Below are 19,447 nucleotides of genomic sequence, written 5' to 3'. Positions count from 1 at the left end.
TTATGACAAGCTCTTTGTCACCTCCATAAACAAGAAATATCTCCTTATTCCTCTTCAGGTACTTAAGACATTCTTGACCGCTGTCCAGTGTTCTATACCGGGATCACTTTGGTACCTCCCTACCAAACTTATGGCAAGGTTCACATCAGGTCTGGTACACAGCATGGCATACATAAGAGAACCTACGACTGAAGCGTATGGGATGGTACTCATCTTCTCTCTATCTTTTGTCGTGGTCGGGCATTCAGTCTTACTCAATCTCATACCTTGCAATACAGGCAAGAATCCCTTCTTTGACTTATCCAAATTGAACTTCTTCAATATCTTGTCAAGGTATGTACTTTGTGAAATACCGATGAGGCCTCTCGATCTATCTCTATAGATCTTGATGCCTAATATGTATGCAGCTTCTCCAAGGTCCTTCATTGAAAAACTTTTGTTCAAGTAGGCCTTTATGATCTCCAATAACTCTATATCATTTCCCATCAACAATAAGTCATCCACATATAGTACGAGAAATTCTATAGAGCTCCCACTCACTTTCTTGAAAATACAAGTTTCTCCAAAAATCTGTATAAACCCAAACGCTTTAATCACCTCATTAAAGCGAATGTTCCAACTCCGAGATGCTTGCACCAGCCCATAGATGGAGCGCTGGAGCTTGCATACTTTGTCAGCATTCTTAGGATCGACAAAACCTTCTGGTTGCATCATATACAACTCTTCCTTAAGATAGCCATTAAGGAATGTTGTTTTGACGTCCATTTGCCAAATTTCATAATCATGAAATGCGGAAATTGCTAACATGATTCACACTGACTTCAGTTTCGCTACAGGAGAGAAAGTCTCATCGTAGTCAATTCCTTGAATTTGTCAGAAACCCTTTGCGACAAGTCGAGCTTAATAGACGGTCACATTTCCGTCTGCGTCAGTCTTCTTCTTGAAGATCCATTTATTTTCTATGTCTTGCCGATCATCGGGAAAGTCCACCAAAGTCCATACTTTGTTCTCATACATGGATCCTATCTCGGATTTCATGGCCCCAAACCATTTGTTGCAATCCGGGCCCGCCATCGCTTCTTCATAGTTTGAAGGTTCACCGTTGTCTAACAACATGATCTCCATCACACGGTTGTGGTACCACTCTGGTGCGGAACGTACCCTCGTGGACCTTCGAGGTTCAATAGCAACATGATTCGAAGTTTCATGATCATGATCATCAACTTCCTCTCCAGTTGGTGTAGGCGCCACGGGAACATTTTCCCGCGCTGTGCTACTCTCTGGTTCGAGAGGAGGTACAGTTACCTCATCAAGTTCTACTTTCCTCCCACTTACTTCTTTTGAGAGAAACTCTTTCTCTAGAAAGGATCCGTTTTTGCAACAAATACTTTGCCTTCGGATCTAAGGTAGAAGGTATGGCAATAGTTTCCTTGGGGTATCCTATGAAGACGCATTTCTCCACTTTGGGTTCGATCTTTTCTGGTTGATGTTTCTTCACATAAGCATCACAGCCCCAAACTTTGAGAAACGACAGCTTAGGTTTCTTGCCAAACCATAATTCATACGGTGTCGTCTCAACGAATTTAGACGGTGCCCTATTTAAAGTGAATGCTGCGGTTTCCAATGCATATCCTCAAAATGATAGCGGTAAGTCGGTAAGAGACACCATAGATCACACCATATCTAATAAAGTGCGATTACGACGTTGAGACACTCTGTTACGCTGTGGTGTGCCAGGCGGCGTAAGTTGTGAAACAATTCCGCATTTCCTTAGGTGTGTGCCAAACTCGTGACTCAAATATTCTCCTCCACAATCAGATGGTAGACACTTTATTTTCTTGTTACGTTGATTCTCAACCTCACTCTGAAATTCTTTGAACTTTTCAAATGTTTCAGACTTGTGCTTCATCAAGTAGACGTATCCATATCTACATAAATCATCGGTGAGAGTGAGAACATAACGATAGCCACTGCGAGCTTCAACGTTCATTGGACCGCATACATCGGTATGTATTATTTCCAATAAGTTGGTTGCACACTCCATTATTCCAGAGAACGGAGTCTTGGTCATCTTGCCCATGAGGCACAGTTCGCATGTGTCAAATGATTCAAAATCAAGAGACTCCAAAAGTCCATCAGTATGGAGTTTCTTCATGCACTTGACACCGATATGACCAAGGCGGCGGTGCCACAAGTATGTGGAACTATCATTATCAACCTTACATGTTTTGGTACTCATACTATGAATATGTGTAACATCACGATCGAGATTCATCAAGAATAAACCATTGACCAGCGGGGCATGACCATAGAACATATCACTCATATAAATAGAACAACCATTATTCTCTGGTTTGAACGAGTAGTCATCTCGCATTAAGCAAGATCCTGATATAATTTTCATGCTCAAAGGTGGTACTAAATAACTATTATTAAGGTTTAAAACTAATCCCGAAGGTAGATGTAGAGGTAGCATGCTGACAGCGATCACATCGACCTTGGAACCATTCCCGACATGCATCGTCACCTCGTCCTTAGCCAGCCTTCATTTATTCCGTAGTTCCTGCTTCGAGTTGCAAATGTGAGCAACAACACCGGTATCAAATACCCAGGAGCTACTACGAGCGCTGGTATGGTACACATCAATAACATGTATATCATATATACCTTTGACGTTGCCGGCCTTCTTGTCCGCTAAGTTGGGGCAGTTCCGCTTCCAGTGACAAGTTCCCTTGCAATAGTAGCACTCAGTCTCAGGCTTGGGTCCGTTCTTTTTCTTCTTCCCGGCAACTGGCTTACCGGGTGCGGCAACAACTTTCCGTCTTTCTTGCAATTCTTCTTACCCTTGCCTTTCTTGAAACTGGTGGTCTTATTGACCATCAACACTTGATGCTCTTTCTTGATTTCCTGCTCTGCAGATTTCAGCATCGAGTATAACTTAGGATTGGTCTTTTCCATCCCTTGCATCACTACTAGAAAAAGGCTTATCCCGAATATCACTATTAGTGGCGCACCATGATGGTGGTGCGGCACTGCTATATAGCAGTGGCGCACCAGAATCAGGTGCGCCATTGCTATGTTTTTACTAATGGCGCACCACATAAGCAGTGCACCATTGCTACTTTTTGGTCCGTCCCCCGCCCCCACAAGACATATCAATGGCGCACCACACCTAGGTGCACCACTGCTATGATACATAGTAGTGGCGCACCTAGGCGTGGTGCGCCATTGCTATTTTTTGGTCCATCCCCCACCCCCCACCAGACATAGCAATGCCGCACCACACCTAGGTGCACCACTGCTATGCTACATAGTAGTGGCGCACCTAGGCGTGGTCCGCCATTGCTATTTTTTGGTCCGTCCCCCCCCCCCCCACCACACATAGCAATGGCGCACAACACCTAGCTGCGCAACTGCTATGCTACATAGTAGTGGCGCACCTGGGTGTGGTGCGCCATTACTAACGTCACACACACACAAACACACACACCCTGCGGATCGTCTTTTAGGTTTTTTAAAAAATAAAAGAAAATGATAAAATATTCAAAAAAAATCAAAAAAATTGATGCCCATGTGTTATGTGTTCTAGTTGTTAGGAAAATTAACAAACATGAATTTTTAATTTTTTTGCAAAAGGCTGCCGTGCTTCGGTAAAATGGCCGTAACTTTTGCATACGACCTCCGATGAAAAAGGTTTTATATGAAAAATCATCTACTCGAAAAATTACATGCGAAATCAACTAGGGGAACCTTGTTGAAGATTTTTAGAATCCCCAAAAACCTAAAAGATAAAAAGTTATGATGCTTTTAAGATCTGGAGGCAAAAAAATTCAAAAAAAATGCAAAAAATAAATAAATAGTAATGGTGCACCACGCCTAGGTGCGCCACTACTATGTAGCATAGCAATGGCGCACCACTGCAAGGTGCGCCACTACTATTTTCCCACCTTCATAATTCAAAAAAATAGCAATGGCGCACCAGTGCAAGGTGCGCCACTACTAAGTTAGGACAGAAGTTCTAAAGGGCCGGCCAACCACTTACACCTTCATTCTTCTTCTCCTCTCCTCCACTCCATCTCCTCCTCTCCTCCACTCCATCCCCTCCTCTCTGGCGACCTCCTCCTCCTCACGGTGCTCCTCCTTCGGTGACCTCCTCCTCCAGCGACCTCCTCCTCTCCTCCTCTCCGGCGACCTCCTCCTCTCCTTCTCTCCGGCGACCTCCTCCTCGGGTGACCTCCTCCTCCAGCTACCTCCTCCTCTCCTCCTCTCCGGCGACCTTCTCCTCCCTCCTCTCCTCCTCACGGTCTCTCCTCCCTCCTCCTCTACTTCCGGACACATGTGGAGCTCCCCCGGCACAAAGAATGTACCAGATCCAGGTCGAGAATGAAATTTGAAAAAAAATCAAGCAACAAAAAAGAGCAAAAAAACAAGCCAACAAAATGAGCCAGATCTAGATCCAAATCCAAAATCAAAATTCAAAAATAGCAATGGCGCACGGTGGGGGTTAGACAGTGCGCCACAACTATTTTCCCGCCTTCAAAATTCAAAAAAAAAGTTACCAGAGGTGCACCATTGCTATTTGTTACTAGTAATGGCGCACTACAAGGTGCGCCACTGTTACCTGCAATACTAATGGCGCACCAGAGGTGCGCCATTAGTATTTGTTACTAGTGGTGTGGTAATAGTGGCGCACCTATAGTGCGCCATTAATAGCAAAAAGTGGTGCGCCACTAATATCCTTTTTTCTAGTCGTGCATGTTGTAGTTCAGCACAAAACCCTTGTAGCTTGTTGGAAGAGACTGGAGGATTCTGTCAATGACAGCGTCATCCGGAAGTTCAACTCCAAGCTGAGTCAGACGACCGTGCAACCCAGGCATTCTGAGTATATGCTCACTGACAGAACTATTCTCCTCCATCTTACAGCTAAAGAACTTGTCAGAGACTTCATATCTCTTGACCCAAGCATGGCGCTGAAAAACTAGTTTCAGCTCCTGGAACATCTCATATGCTCTGCATTGCTCAAAACGCCTTTGGATCCCCGGTTCTAAACTGTATAGCATGCCACACTTAACCAGAGAGTAGTCATCACTCCGCGTTTGCCACACGTTCAGAACGTCCTGGGCTACTGCGGGAATTGGAGGGTCACCTAGCGGTTCATCAAGGACATAAGCCTTCTTGGAGGCAATTAGGATGAGCTTCAGGTTACGGACCCAGTCTGCATAGTTGCTACCATCATCTTTCAGCTTAGTTTTCTCTAGGAACGCGTTGAAATTGAGGTTGACAAGTGCATTGGCCATTGGATCTACAATATTTGTAAAGATAACTTTTAGACTAAGTTCATGATAATCAAGTTCATCTAATCAAATTATGTAATGAACTCCCACTTAAATTGACATTCCTCTAGTCATCTAAGTGTTACATGATCCATGTCCACTAGCCCGTGTCCGATCATCACGTGAAATGGAGTAGTCCTCAATGGTGAGCATCTCCATGCTGATCGTACCAACTATACGACTCATGTTCGACCTTTTGGTCTCATGTATTCGAGGCCATGTCTGTACATGCTAGGCTCGTCGAGTCAACCTAAGTGTTCTGCGTGTGTAAATCTGGCTTACACCCGTTGTATGCGAATGTTAGAACCTATCACACCTGATCATCATGTGGTGCTTCGAGACAAAGATCCTTCGCAATGGTGCACACGTAGGGGAATACCTTTCTCGAAATTTTATGAGGCATCCTCTTATTAACCTACCATCATTCTAAGCAATAAGATGAAAAACATGATAAACATCAGATGCAATCATATAGTGACATGATATGGCCATTATCATCTTTGCTCCTTTGACCTCCATCTTCGGGACATCGCATGATCATCATCGTCACTGGCGTGACACCATGATCTCCATCATTGTGTCTTCGCGAAGTTGTCATGCCAACTATTACTTCTACTACTATAGCTAACTGCTAGCAATGAAGTAAAGTAATAAACACATGGTGTTGCATCTCATACAATAAATTAAGACAACTCATATGGCTCCTGCCGGTTGTCATACTCATCGACATGCAAGTCATGAAGCCTATTACAAGAACATGATCAATATCATACATCACACATGTAACATCACATCCTTTGGCCATATCATATCACATAGCAAACCCTGCAAAAACAAGTTAGACGTCCTCTAATTGTTGTTGCAAGTTTTACGTGGTTGATTTGGGTTTCTAGCAAGAATGCCTTCTTACCTACGTGATAGCCACAACGTTGATATGCCAAAGCTATTTACCCTTCATAAGTACCCTTTTCATCGAATCCAATCCGACTAGAGTGGGAGAGACAGACACCCGCTAGCCACCTTATGCACCATGTGCATGTCATGCGGTGGAACCAGTCTCACGTAAGCGTACGTGTAAAGTCGGTCCGTTCCGCTTCATCCCACAATACCGCCGGAAAAGGATAAGACTAGTAAAGGCAGGCAATTGAGAAAATCAGGGCCCACAACTTTTGTGTTATACTCGTGCATAGAATCTACGCATAGAAAACCTTGGCTCAGATGCCACTGTTGGGAAATGTAGTAAATTCAAAAATTTCCTCCGCCATACAAGGATCTATCTATGGAGATACCAGCAACGAGCAATAGGGAAGAGCATCTTCATACCTTTGAAGATCGCTAAGCGGAAGCATTACTATGAACGCGGTTGATGCAGTCCTACTCGTAGCGATTCACATCATGGTGGATTTCGATCTTTGTGCCGAATCACGGCACCTCCGCGTTCAACACACGTGTAGCCCGGTGACGTCTCCAACACATTGAACCAGCAAGGAGGAAGGCGAGGTTGAGGGAGAGAGCTCCGGCAGCATGACGGAGTGGTGGCGATGGAGCTACGTCGAACTCCGACAGGCCTTCGCCAAGCACCGCGGAATACGAGGAAGGAGAGAGGTAGGGCTGCGCCGAGAGAGAGAGAGAGAGAGTTCGTCTGCCAAATCAGCCCCAATACCCCAAGTATTTATAGGAGGGAGGAAGGAGGGTGCACCACCTCTAGGGTTTCCACCCTAGGGGTGGCGGCAGCCCATCTGGGGCCAAGGGGGGCGGCGGCTAGTGTGGAGAGGGGAGGGCGGCGCCCTAGGTGGGCCTTGGGCCCCCTCCCACGCCTAGGGTTTGCCCCCTCCACCTCCTTGTTGTGCCTTGGGTTGGGTGGGATGCACACCAGCCCATCAAGGGGCTCGTTCCCTCCCACACATGGCCCATGTAGCCTCCCGGGGCCGGTGGCCCCTCCCGGTGGTCCCCCGGAAACTTTCCGGTGGTCCCGGCTCATTGGTGGTGATGCCCGAAATGCTTTCGGTGTCCAAAACCCTTCATCCTATATACCATTCTTTACCTCTGGATCATTCTGGAGCTCCTCGTGACGTTCGGGGTCTCATCCGGAACTCCGAACAACCTTCGGTAACCATGTACACTATTTCCCTATAACCCTAGCGTCATCGAACCTTAAGTGTGTAGACCCTACGGGTTCGGGAAGCAGGCAGACATGAACGAGACACCTCTCCGGCCAATAACCAACAGCGGGGTCTGGATATCCATTTTGGCTCCCACACGTTCCACGATGATCTCGTTGGATGAACCACAATGTCAAGGATTCAATCAATCCCGTATGCAATTCCCTTTGTCTATCGGTATGATACTTGCCCGAGATTCGATCGTCGGTATCCATATACCTTGTTCAATCTCGTTATTGGCAAGTCTCTTTACTCGTTCTATAGCACATCATCCCGTGACTAACTCCTTAGTCACATTGAGCTCATTATGATGATGTTCTACCAAGTGGGCCCAGAGATACCTATCCGTCTCACACGGAGTGACCAATCCCGGTCTCGATTCATACCAACTCAACAATCACTTTCGGAGATACCCGTAGTGCATCTTTATAGTCACCCAGTTACATTGTGACGTTTGATACACCCAAAGCACTTCTACGGTATCCGGGAGTTGCATAGTCTCACGGTCTAAGGAAATGATACTTGACTTTAGAAAAGCTTTAGCAGACGAACAACACGATCTAGTGGTATGCTTGGATTATGTCTTTTCATCACATCATTCTCCTAATGATGTGATTCCGTTATCAACGACTTCCAATATCCATGATCAGGAAACCGTTATCATCTGTTGATCAACGAGCTAGCCAACTAGAGGCTTACTATGGACATATTGTGATCTATATATTCACACATGTATTACTATTTTCGGTTAATACAATTATAGCATGAACAGTAGACAATTATCATGAACAAGGAAATATAATAATAACCACTTTATTTTTGACTCTAGAGCATATTTCCAACAGAGTGGACGGGAATGATTCCTCCTACAGAGGCGGAGGCACTTACTCTTCTTTAGCATGGAAACCCTCGAAGGAAATATTTTGTTGCTTGGTTCATGGTGAACGTAATTTTTCACATTCCCCTATTAAATACCTAGTTGAACATTTATTAGTCACTACTGGAAAACAGTTTTTTGCCATCTGCCTAGTCTTTGCCGTCTGCTAGCTGATGGCAAAGAGTGTCTTTGCATTCAGCTTCAGCAAAACAGACGGCAAAGCACAGGCTGATGGCATAAAGCATTTTTGCCATCTCTCACATCTTTGTCATCTACTAGCGGACGGCAAACAGTCCAGAGGCAGACGGCAAAGATATAGATAGGCCCACCTGACCGCGGGGTGGCTAGGTCAAACTGGAGTCGGACCTTTGTCGTCTGCTAGCGGACGGCAAAGAGTCCGGAGGTAGACGGCAATGCTCTAACACCGTTAAGGGCTCCTTCCCCCCCACCCCGCCCCTCTCTCTCTCTCTGTAACAGTCACCCCGCGCGCCCCTCTCTCTGTAACGACTGCCGCCACCATCGTCGCGCCCCCGCCCCCGTCGCGTCGCCGCCCCTGTCGCCCCCGCCGCGGCCTGTCGCCCTCACTGCCGCCCCTATCGCCCCCGCTGTCGCCCCTCTCTCTCTCCTCACCTCGCCCCCGCTGCCGCTGCCACCACCGTTGCGTCGCCGCCCCTGTCGCCTCCACATCCGCCCCGCTGCCACCACTGCCCCCTGCCGCCCCCGCCGGTGAGTCCCCCCTTTTTTCCTTATTTGTATTTATGATAAATTAGTTAGGTTAGTTTTTTAGTTTATTAGGTTAGTTAGGCTAGTTAGTTAGGTTGTTAAATTAGTTTAGTTTAGGTTCAGTTTTAGTTTAGGTTTAGTTAGGTTAGTTTCCTGTTTAGTAAAGGAGAAAAGGAGAAGAAGAAGAAGGAGAAAGGAGAAGAAGAAGGAGAAAGGAGAAGAAGAAGAAGGAGAAAGGAGAAGAAAAAAATAAGAAGAAGAAGGAAAAGAAGAAGGGGAGAATTGATTATCACCCCACCTGTTCGTGCGCCACCACAACATAAGCCCCCCTGTTTGCCTGGCTCCCTTTTAACCCCCCACCCCCCCCCCCCCAGTTTTCACCATGTTGTAGCTGATACCCCCCTTTGCAATGTTTAACCGATTTTTCAATGGATAAATAACAAATGGGTACATCAATAGACAAAACTAGCTCACAGTTCACTTAATTTCTTCTTCTTTGGAGTCATCTTCTTCTTCTTCCCTTTTGCTGGAGACTTTGTTGGTGTAGCAGCATCAAAACTAGTTCATGGCAGCACAAACGAGTTCACAGTTCACTTAATTTCTTCTTCTTTGGAGTCATCTTCTTCTTCTTTCCTTTTGCTGGAGACTTTGTTGGTGTAGCAGCAATGGGGCGGCTAGGGAAGGGAAGAGGCTTGCCTTACCTTGGAGCAGCAATGGAGATGGGGCGGCTGGGGTAGATGCGGCGGCTCGGGCAGCTACGGCGGAGGCGAGGCGCAGCAGCGCTTAGGGCGGCTAGGTCAGGGAGGGGAACGAGCAGAGAACGGGAGCAGCTTCTGCCCAGCTCGTGTGACTTATACTAGATGAGGGCGGGTAGTTTTGTCATTTCAGAAAATAATTAGACTAGTCGGTGCTATTATTTGCTTAATGTAGAGCTAATCAACTCAAAGGGAGCCATTAGCAACATCCTTCGCACAACTGGGGGGTTAAAAGGGAGCCAGGCAAACAGGGGGGCTTATGTTGTGGTGGCGCACGAACAGGGGGGGTTAAAAGGAAAAGGAAGGGAAGGAGAAGAAAGAAGAAGAAGAAGAAGAAGAAGGAAAAGGAAGGGAAGGAGAAGAAGAAGAAGAAGAAGAATAAGAAGAAGAAGAAGAAGAAGAAGAAGAAGAAGGAAAAGGAAGGGAAGGATAAGAAAGAAGAAGGAGAAGAAGAAGAAGGAGAAAGAAGAAGAAGAAGAAGAAGAAGGAGAAAGGAGAAAAAAAATAAGAAGAAGAAGGAAAAGAAGAAGAAGGAAAAGGAAGGGAAGGAGAAGAAAGAAGAAGAAGAAGAAAAATAGGAGAGGAAGAGAAGAATAAGAGGAAAAAAGAAAATAATAATAATAATAATAATAATCACAATAATAATAAGAAGAAGAAGAAGAATAAGAAGAAGAGAAGAAGAAAACAAGAAGAAGGAGAAGAAGAATAAGAGGAAAAAAGAAAAAAGAAAATAAGAAGAAGAAGAAGAAGAATATGAAGAAGAAGAAAAAGACAAGAAGAAAAGAAGAAGAAGAAGGAGAAGAAGAATAAGAGGAAAAAAGAAAAAAGAAAATAAGAAGAAGAAGAAGAAGAAGAAGAAGAAGAAAAAGCAGAAGAGAAGAAAAGAAGAAGAAGCAGAAGAAGAATAAGAGGAAAAAGAAAAAAGAAAATAAGAATAAGAAGAAGAAGAATAAGAGGAAAAAATAAAAAAGAAAATAAGAGTGAGGTCACATATTTTTGATTATCTTATAAAAACATCATATTTGTGTTGATCGGGTGAATTTCAATGTGCAGTTGTTCAACGACCTCCACGTGCGTTGGACGAGCTCCGCCCCTACGTTTGTTGGTGACCACAAATGACTTCTCCTCCTACCCCCTTAATTTGCTCTGTCCCGGTCTTCGTGCCGATGAAACTTGCTATCTATATATAGGTTTCTTCAATCATGAGTATGCGTGACCAGTATGCGTCTCCCGTTCGAAAGGGCGACATCTATAAATATGCATGTCTTTGCATATTTATAACCGCCATCCTTTCGAATTGTCCAACATTATCCGTGGACAGCCCGAGTATGTGTACATTGGGTTCGTTTCCCCGTATGTTGTGCTTTGGATCCGATGCGGAATTTCGGCAGTGCCTTCCTGTTGTTCTCCGGATGCACATCCTCTCTGTTTATTGCGGAGACGTGTATCAGGAGAACAACGGGGAGGTGCTGCCGAAATTTTGCGTTGGATCCGGAGCAGAGCATGGGAAAACGAACCCAATCTACACATACTCGGGTGGGATTAGGTCCTATCTTTACCTATTAGCGTGTAAGTTGCCTGGACGTAATAAAAATGGAGAACCTGATTAACCGATGAATATAAATGCTACACATACTCGGGTGGGATTAGGACCTATCTTTACCTATTAGCGTGTAGGTTGCCTGGACGTTATAAAAATGGAGAACCTGATTAACCGATGAATATAAATGCTAAATTATATATAAATATATTTCTTCTGTCTTTAGTAGCTACGCAAGATGAGTGATCGTGCGTGGATGTATACCGGTCACCCTAGTCAAAAAGAGATGACGAAAGAATGGTTCGTAAAAACAAAGGAATTTGTGAAAGCCGCATTCGCAAATGGCCAGGAAAGAAACTATTGCCACTGTCCTGGATGGGACAACTATAAAAAGACGACAGAGGCTGTAATGATTAAACACCTGCAGAGGAGGGGTTTTAAGCCTAATTATACGGTGTGGACATTTCATGGTGAGTCTATACAACGCACAAGAGCTGAGGTGGTCCGTCGTCGCACAAACGAGCATGGTACCGGGATCGAAGACATGGTGCAAGACTTTGATGATGCTCGGGATTCGGAAGATGAGATGGAGGAATCTGCAAAGGCCTTTTATGAAATGTTGGAGTCTTCAAAACGTCCTCTCCATGAGCACACTAAGCTCTGTCAGCTGGATGCAATTGCACAAGTAATGGCTCCGAAGGCTCAGTTCTACTTGGGAAGAGAATGCTACGACGCGATGATGACACTATTTTGACGTTTCCTACCCAAAGGCCATGTCATGCCTGCAAACCTGTACCAGTCGGACAAAATACTTCGTGTACTTAAGATGCCATATGAGAAGATAGATGCATGTGAGAAAGGATGTGTCTTATTTAGGAAGGAGTATGCACACTTGGACTATAGTCCCAATTGCGAGTCTTGCAGGTATCTTGCAGTAGACAACGGTATGGGTGAGAAGAGGCAGACCAAAATCGTTGTTAGTGTTCTTTGGTATATGCCAATCGTACCAAGACTTCAACGTCTTTTCATGGTCGAAGAGACAGCCAGACAGATGACATGGCACAAATTGGGAAAAAGAACCGAACTAGATGCGGATGGGAATAAGATGATGGTACACACATCGGATGGGGAAGCATGGAAACATTTCGATGGATTGCATCAGGATAAAGCGGCAGATCCAAGGAATCCTCGAGTCTACGCCACCACGGATGGTTTTAATCCCTTCGGCATGACGGCAACCCAATACAGTTGTTGGCCTGTATTTGTCATTCCACTCAATCTCCCCCCCCCCCGGGCAGGTTATGCAAAGAAAGAACATATTTCTTACGTTGATAATTCCAGGGCCCAATTATCTGGGGAAGAATATGAATGTGTACCTGCAACCGCTTAAGGATGAATTGGAAGAAGCTTGGGAAAATGGGGTCAATACATACGATGCCGCTAGAAAAGAAAACTTCAAAATGCATGTGTGGTACATGTACTCTATGCATGACTTGCCAGCGTATGCGCTATTCTCTGGATGGTGTGTGCATGGAAGGTTCCCGTGCCCCCAATGCAAGGCAGCTCTTCAGTTTCATTGGTTGCAGGAGGGTCGGAAGTATTCTTGCTTTGACTTGCATAGACAGTTCCTGGATCCTGACCATCAGTTCAGAAAAGATAAAAAGAACTTTACCAAAGGTAAAGTTGTCAAAAATTTGGCACCACCTGCGTTCACAGGCCAACAGATCTTGGATCAGTTAAACGCCCTCGAGCCTGATCCAGAGCGTCTAGGGTATTTCAAGGGGTATAATTCAAAACACGCATGGACTCACAAGCCATGCTTCTGGGATCTGCCTTACTTCAAAGACCTCCTTCTTCCACACAATATCGACATGATGCACACTGAAAAGAATATCGGAGAGGCTATTTTTGGTACATTGTTCGACATAGATGGGAAGACAAAGGATAACATTAAGGCTAGAGTCGATCAAGAGACACTATGTCATAGACCTTTACAAAACATGCGAGAAGGCAAAGGAAAGTAGAAGTGGTCGAAGCCAAAGGCCTGGTTCAATCTTGGAAGGCCAGCTATGAGGGAAATTATCTTGTGGGTCAAAATGCAATTGATGTTCCCCGATGGGTATGCAGCGAATCTAAAGAGGGGAGCGAGTCTTGAAAAATTAAAAATCTTTGGTCTCAAGAGTCATGATTGGCACATATGGCTAGAGCGGGTAATGTCAGTGATGTTACGTGGCTTTATTCCTGAGGATGAATGGCTAGTACTGGCGGAGCTGAGCTATTTCTTCCGTGTTCTTTGTGCGAAAGAATTGTCGCCTGGCATGGTAGAAGACACAGAGGAGTTTGCACCGGAGTTGTTGTGCAAGTTAGAGAAGATCTTTCCACCGGGCTTCTTTAATCCAATGTAGCATTTGATTTTACATCTACCGACCCAGGCAAGATTGGGTGGGCCCGTGCAAGATCGTTGGTGCTATGCAACTGAGAGGATGTAGAAGACCCTTCGAGCTAAATGTAAAAATAAGCGTAGAATTGAAGCATCGATGGCTGAGGCATTCATTACTGGGGAGGTGGCAAACTTTGTGACAACACACTACGAAGCCAAAAATCATCATTTGCATAATCCGAAGCCTCGGCACAATGATGCAGACCCTAAAAAAGGTGGGTCCAACCTCAGCCTATTCAAAGGGAAGCTCGCACCAGCCGGTGCTTCGAAACCAATAATGTTGGATGTCGAAGAATGGAGGAACATTTCATTGAGTGAGTTCTCGGCACATTTTCCCGTAACTTCCAATTCATTTGAACTGCTCTTATTCCCGGATATTTCAAACAGCTGTACGTCATCAAATTCTCGGATGGAGCGGTGACCGAAAATGTTTCCGTCGAAGAGTATGAGCTTCTGTCAAAGACAGGAGGCGGCTATCCCGGTTTCATCTCTTGGTTCAAACAAACGGTAATTATCAATAATGGACCATTTCATTCTTGGTCTAACTTGCGGCTAATGCAACAACCGTTTCGTATTAAACTTGTAGGCTAATTCATAGTCTATGGACGCCGAATTGAGACAAGTCGCTAATGGTTTTGACTATAAGGTCCGTTCATTTGAGAAATACAACATCAACGGGTATCTCTTTCGTACCTTTGGCAAAGAGCTATCTATGCCCGACCGGAAATCTACAAATTGTGGTGTCTCTGCTATCGGCGAAGGTGTTATCGAGTATTATAGAAGAGTTGAAGCAATTTGCGAACTTCAATTCTATGGTGAAAACCCACCGAACGTCGTAGTCTTCAAATGTTATTGGTTCCAGCCGAAAAAGACTAGAAGGACTCATGAACATATAGGACTAGTCGAAATCAATCCAAACACCCATTTAGATGTTCCCAATGTCTATATTACGGCTCAACAGGCGACCCAAGTTTTCTATCTACCGTGGGCATGCCAAACGGATAAGAATCTGGAAGGTTGGTATGTTGTTTATGAAGTGCCGCCACATGTCAGACCACCTCTCCCAAATGAACAGGATTATGAACCTCACATTAACCCAGACACATATGATGGAGAATTCTTCCAAGAAACACGTCTTTCCAAGAAACGTTTCAAGAACCGCCGTGCTTCACCCAAGAACATGGAAGTAGACAGCGACAATGAATCCGACTCCGGCCCTGAGCCGGAACCAGCAGACCTGGAACTCGTAGAGGTTACTGATGCGGATGACCTGTCAATGCTTCAACGATTAAAGGAAGGCCTTTCACAACTTCACGCCATTGAACCCGACGAGCACGTCATTCACAACTTCACTATCATTAAATGCGTGATAGTGATAATGATGACGCATTTATTGATGATGATTATTAGTTTGTAAGATTCACAACTTAAATTATATATTTTTTAATCTTTATTATTCATGTACATATTATTATTCATGTCAGTTATTCAATTTTTTTATGTTGTACTAATTTCTTTTAATCTTTATCATGGCAGGTCACCAGGTGTGGAAAGATGGTGGGCGCTGGTCTAGAGCGCTCGACGGGTTCTTCCCAGGCGCCCCGCACGAGGGGTGGTACTTCCCTTCCACCCCTATCTCTCCGTAGAGCCTTGGCAGACAGTCTGTCGACACCACCCGTGGGTTCTTCTTCGTCGGCGGCATTGCCCACTTGGAGAGGTGCTGGTCGGGTAGGGCAGAAGGGGAAGGGTACAGGGAGAGGTGGTGGCCGTGGAAGATCCAGGAGGACTATTGAGCCGTCCTCGCCACCACCACCAGCTCATTCACCCGAGCATAGGACTAGTATGGTCGACCAGTTTGCGGAGGAGGCTACGGGGACTCCGGTCCAGGAGCCTGGTGTTGACGGCCATTCCTCCCATGAGACTCCGGTCCAGGAGCAGCCTCGGGTCGAGGTGCATTCGGCCCAGGAGCAGCCGGAGGAGACTACGGGGCCACCGTGTACAAGCGTGGTAGTACACGTCTCCCGGTCGCCCCGGCTACCCGCGAGCAGAGGCCGGTGATTAAACCTGAAGGAGATAGGTAAGTACATTTACCCTTTTTTTAGCTTTTGCCTTCAAGTTTGTTCAAATATCTAATGTGTTGACCTTATCATACTGCAGGGGATGGGTACACCCTATTGGAGTCCACAGGCCGAACTCCGTCCTTGGTGTGCTTTGCCAGACAAATTTCCCAGGGTTTGTCACGCTGCCTGGTGAGGGTCAGGTTCCTACACTAGGATTTACCTGGGAGCACTACCAGGCTGCGCAGCCCCCGCCGGAGGAGATTATAGATGGTGTCTTGTGCCACACGAGGGCTGAGATGGTGATCAAGAGCTTTTGGGTAAATTATCGTTTTACAGAATCTAAAATTAACAATATAGCTAATTATTGTACTAATCGGTGTTTTCACGTTTGATTTCAGACCTTCTATAGGTGTGAGGATGGATATGAGGAGGAGGTGGCCAGGGTTCTCGAGGCCGAGTGTAGGCGGTTACTACAGAACATGCGCCATGAGGCTCGGCCGCAGGCTATTCGAGATTACTATGCCACGCATGGTATTAAGAAGCAGAAGAAGGATTGCCACGGAAAGTTTCTGAAGAAGGAGCAATACATGAAGGTAATTACCTATTCTGATGTCCTTCTATGTAGTTTTCTTGATTTCATTCATAGGCATAGCGCTGAAAATTATTTCTAATAACTTACAGGTGCCCCCGAGATGGTGTGCGGATAAGATGGATTGTTGGGAGGCGTTGGTTGATGAGTGGTGCACACGCAGCTGGCGAGCCATCCACGAGAATGCGAAGGATCGGCGTAGCCAAATGGTTGGTGTGCCACACCATCAAGGCAGCGCCAACTTACTTCAGTTTGGACAAAACTGGGTATGTGATTTGCTTCATGATTCATGCAATTCATTCTTTATGCTAATATTTTGTTCCTCTCTTTTAGGCGCATCACAATAAGACTGAGATGCCACACTTGTACAACCTTTATGGCATGGCCCATACTGCCTCGTACAAGAAGGCGAAGGCATTCTCTGAGTCTGACCAGGATGATCCCAATAACTTCACCAACATATCATCCCACCAGAAGCTCGTGGCATACAGGGACGCGGGGAAGGCTACAAAAGGGGATGACTTTAACCCTAGCCAGGAACCTTTGGATTCAAAGCTGGTGATGATATCTGGTGGCAGGAGGCCCCATGGCTCGATAGCCATTGGAGATGGGATAATACGTTGTCCACTCACTCTTCCGGAGATCAAGGCGCGCCAGTCGAGCAGCTGTCCTGAGATAACGCGTCGTCCACGGCCAGTCGAACTTGCCATCGAGGTTAGTTGTACGGACTAAGAACACTTTCATCCATTTCATTATGTGTGTCACCATAGATCATTAATGTCGTAACGAGGAATGGTGTTTCAGGCTGCTCTTCAGAAAGAGAGAGCGGCAAACCAGGCTGCCCTTGAGAAAGAGAGATTGGCAAGTCAGGCTGCTCTTCAGGCTGCTCTTGATGAGAGGGACCAGACCACGACACGATTGCTTGAGGAGGAGAGGGCCCGGAATGAGCCGGGTCAACGGGCCCTGTACGAGCTTTTTGTGGTATGTTGTTTTTCACATTAGCCAAATCATGTGTGTAATGTTTGTTTCCATACTAACTAATACGACCCACTCTTCAGGGTCTATGCGAGAAGAGCAGTCAAGTCCCTCCGCCGATGCCCATCTTCTCTTCGATTGGCACGGTGAGTTTCATTATAAACTAGTATTAATAATTGAGTGTCATCGTGCTAACTGAGACATTGCAAAATATCTTTTCTGCAGAATAACTCCCGAGCGGCATCGCACGACCCATCTCCAGGGCAACCGTCTCTAAATGAAGCCGCCGCGAGCAACCGTGGTGTTTCTCCTCCTTGATGACCACTACGATAAGTTTCTCCTCCAAAATTAGCTTGTTTTCCTCTAAAATTAGATAATTAGCCCATTTAGCTCCAAGAAAACATAATTAGGTAATTTAGCTCCAACAAGAGGAGAAGAAATAGGAAAAATGAAAAGAAAGAAGAGGAAGAAGAAAGAAGAAGGAGAAGGAGGAGAAGGAGGAGGAGGAGGAGGAGAAGGCCAAGGACCTTCTAGTCCTTCTCCTCCTCTTCCTTCTCCTCCTTCTCCTCCTTCTTTAGTTCTTCTTCTTCTCCTCCTCATCCTCCTATTCCTTCTCCTCTTTCATATTATCCTTGCTTTAATTTCCCCAACAATGACATAATTAGCCCATTTAGCTCCAAAATACCATAATAAGCTCAAAAAGGCATAAGAACCTTGGTTAGCTCATTAATATTATATGCTTAGCTTGTTTTCCTCTAAAATGGGATAATTAACCCATTTAGCTCCAAAAAGACATAATTAGGTAATTTAGCTCCAACAAGAGGAGAAGAGGAGAAGAAATAGGCAAAATTAAAAGAAAGAAGAAGAAGAAGAAGAGAAGACGGAGAAGGAGGAGGAGGAGGAGGAGAAGGCCAAGGACCTTCTAGTCCTTCTCCTCCTCTTCCTTCTCCTCCTTCTCCTCCTTCTTTAGTTCTTCTTCTTCTCCTCCTCCTCCTCCTATTCCTTCTCCTCTTTCATATTATCCTTGCTTTAATTTCCCCAACAATGACATAATTAGCCCATTTAGCTCCAAAATACCATAATAAGCTCAAAATGGCATAAGAACCTTGGTTAGCTCATTAATATTATATGCTTAGCTTGTTTTCCTCTAAAATGGGATAATTAACCCATTTAGCTCCAAAAAGACATAATTAGGTAATTTAGCTCCAACAAGAGGAGAAGAGGAGAAGAAATAGGCAAAATTAAAAGAAAGAAGAAGAAGAAGAGAAGACGGAGAAGGAGGAGGAGGAGGAGGAGAAGGCCAAGGAACTTCTAGTCGTTCTCCTCCTCCTCCTTCTCCTCCTTCTCCTCCTTCTTCTTGATTTCGTCTTCTCCTCCTCCTCCTCCTCTTTCTTCTCCTATTTCATATTATCCTTGCTTTAATTAACCCAAGAATGACATAATTAGCCCATTTAGCTCCAAAATACCATAATAACCTCAAAATGGCATAAGAACCTTGAATAGCTCATTAATATTATATACTTAGCTTGTTTTCCTCTAAAATGGGATAATTAGCCCATTTAGCACCAAAAATACATAATAAGGTAATTTAGATCCAACAAGAGGAGAAGAGGAGAAGAAATAGGCAAAATGAAAAGAAAGAAGAAGAAGAAGAAAAGAACAAGGAGAAGGAGGAGAAGGAGGAGGAGGAGAAGGACTAGAAGGACCTTCTAGTCCTTCTCCTCCTCCTCCTTCTCCTCCTTCTCCTTCTGCTCCTTCTTCTTGATTTGTTCTTCTTCTCCTCCTCCTCCTCTTTATTCTCCTCTTTCATATTATCCTTGCTTTAATTAACCCAACAATGACATAATTAGCCCATTTAGCTCCAAAATACCATAATAAGCTCAAAATGGCATAAGAACCTTGGTTAGGTCATGAATATTATATACTTAGCTTGTTTTCCTATAAAATGGGGTAATTAGCCCATTTAGCTCCAAAAAGACATAATTAGGTAATT

This window comes from Hordeum vulgare, chromosome 6H (genome assembly GCF_904849725.1).
Source record: "Hordeum vulgare subsp. vulgare chromosome 6H, MorexV3_pseudomolecules_assembly, whole genome shotgun sequence".
Classification (NCBI taxonomy): domain Eukaryota; kingdom Viridiplantae; phylum Streptophyta; class Magnoliopsida; order Poales; family Poaceae; genus Hordeum; species Hordeum vulgare.
This window is presented reverse-complemented; position numbering follows the sequence as displayed.